At 43.2% G+C, this 2,530-nt stretch overlaps 1 pseudogene; it reads right to left on the reverse strand.

Moving 5' to 3' along the window:
* Positions 1–1,381: 1,381 nt before the first annotated feature.
* LOC108285016 lies at positions 1,382–2,325 on the reverse strand (annotated as a pseudogene).
* Between the last annotated feature and the right edge of the window lie 205 nt (positions 2,326–2,530).

Consider the following 2,530-nt stretch of genomic DNA (forward strand, 5'->3'; position numbering starts at 1 on the left):
TTTTGAGGAGAGTCTCACTCTGTCGCCCAGGCTGGAGTGCAGTGGTGCAATTTTGGCTCACTGCAACCTCCGCCTCCTGGGTTCAAGCGATTCTCCTCCCTCAGCCTCATGAGTAGCTGAGATTACAGGCACTCGCCACCACACCCTGCTAATTTTTGTATTTTTAGTAGAGATGATGTTTCACCATGTTGGCCAGGCTGGTCTCAAACTCCTGACCTCAGGTGATCTGCCTGCCCTGGCCTCCCAAAGTGCTGAGATTACAAGTGTGAGCCACCACGCCTGGCCAGGAAATTACATTTGAAATGACCAATCTGCTATTGGTTCCTGATTTTTGTTTTCTTCAACCTTTTCTTCCCGGAAAGCCTGCCCCCTCTGCTCTGATCATCAGAGAGCTATTTTCAAGATGGTATACTTCTCATCTCATAAAAGTCAATTAGATCTTTAAATTCAATTTGTTGAGGCCAGGCGCAGTGGCTCATGCCTGTAATCCCAGCACTTTGGGAGGCTGAGGCAGGCACATCACTTGAGGTCAGGAGTTCAAGACCAGCCAGGCCAACATGGCAAAACCCCATCTCTACTAAAAATACAAAAATTAGCTGGGTGTGGTGGCATGTGCCTGTAATTCCAGATACTCGGGAGGGTGAGGCATGACAACTGCTTGAATCCAGGAGGTGTGCAATTAATTAGCTGAGATCATACCTTTGCACTCCAGTCTGGGCAACAGAGTGAGACTCTGTCTCAAAAATAAATAAATAAATTCAACTTGTTGAAATTTTGTTCTTGACAATATGCAGTAACTCATTGAACCCTCACCAAGATCCCATTGTATTAGTTTGCTAGGGCTGCCACAACAAAGTACCACCAACAGTGGCTAAGACAACAGAAATTCATTGTTTCACAGTTTTGGAGGCTGAAAGTCTGCAATCAAGGTGCTGGCAGGGTTGGTTCCTTCTGAAGGCTGCGAGGGAAGGTTCTGTTCCAGGCTTCCTCCTTGGCTTATAGACAGCCCTCTCCTCCTGCATCTTTCTGCATAGTCATCCCTCTGTGCAAATACTGTTCTTCTCTTCACATGGTGTTCTTTTTATAAGGACACCAGTCATGTTGGACTAGGTGCCTACCTTACTCCAGTATTACCTCATCTTAACCAATTACATCTGCAGCACCCCTGTTTCCAAATAGGTCATATTCTGAGGATTGTGGCTCTAGCACGTGAATTTTGGGGGGACACAATTTACTCACAACGCTCATAAGGAAATTTTATCCTCTCTCCTTATTTTACAGAGGTAGAAAGTGGGGTCTAGAGAAGTAACTCTCTAAGATCCAAGGGCTAAGAAGTGGCAAAGCTTGGATTCTAATGTAGGCAGTCTGACTCTAAGCCCACATGCTTATATTCTTTTCTTTTCTTTTTTTTTATTAACAAGGAGAATAATCAAAAACAAACACACAACAACCTTAAAACTGAAATAGCAGTAAGTCAGATGGCTGTTGCAGTTCACAGATGTACCTGGGGTACATGCTCCTTTGTTGTGAGGCAGGATGTAGGCACAGGACTGTGTATTTAGGTATATATGTGACCAAGAAGAATCAGAGAACTGGAAACCACTGGAGAACAGAAAGTATCCATAACTTTTCATCAGGCAATCCCAAAGCACTCTGCTCCTTTCCTTTTCTTTGCCCCTGTATCCTCTGTGGTTCCAGTTCCAGGTGAACTTGTGGCAATCCCAAATTGCTCCTTCCTCCTTCCTCTTTTTCAGTTTCTCATCATCTTCAGACTTTCTGGATATTGAAGAGACATTCAAACCAAATCTTTGAGCTCTTTTCTTCAGCTTATCCAAGTTAACCATAGGGTTTGTTTTTTTTTGTTTTTGTTTTTGTTTTGTTTTGTTTTTTTATCAGATGACAGACCTTCTGTGGGAACCGAGAAAATCCCAAACCAAGCCTGCCCAAGCAGCTTTCCTACTCTCCAGGCTCACAGGTACATTGAATCATTTGGCCCTTTTTTGCATTCTTTCAGTCTGTGCTATTTCGATGAAATTTTTACCACTTTCTTCTCTGCTGCCACATCAACAGTTTTTTCAGGGGGTTCTTCCTCTTGGACAGGGAGCTCTATAAACTTTGTCTCTTCTTCTTCTGTTTCATCTCCCAGTACATCTTCTTCTTTTGTCTCCTTTTCAACATGTTCTTCACAAGATACACCTGGAGTCTATTGATGAGATCTTGCTTTATTCCCTTGGTCTCGAAACCACAAGCAAGACGTTCTTGCCTTAGTTCGGCGAGCTTCAGCTTATGGAGCTCCACCATCTTGGTTACTATCTTGTTACCCATCTTGCAAGCTTATATTCTATAGCCTCTCGGGAAAGCAAGAGAACTACCTTAGAAATAATGGAATTCCAGTTTTGTTTTTGTTTTTATACATAGCCAGTCAAGAGATTGATGTGGGTTGGGAGAGCTGTGTCTGAGACTTCACTCTTGTGTGGAGAGCCTTAAAAATTACCTTCTACCCTCAGAAACCTAAAAAGAAAACTACCAT

Source organism: Cebus imitator, unplaced genomic scaffold (genome assembly GCF_001604975.1).
Source record: "Cebus imitator isolate Cc_AM_T3 unplaced genomic scaffold, Cebus_imitator-1.0 Scaffold287, whole genome shotgun sequence".
NCBI lineage: Eukaryota > Metazoa > Chordata > Mammalia > Primates > Cebidae > Cebus > Cebus imitator.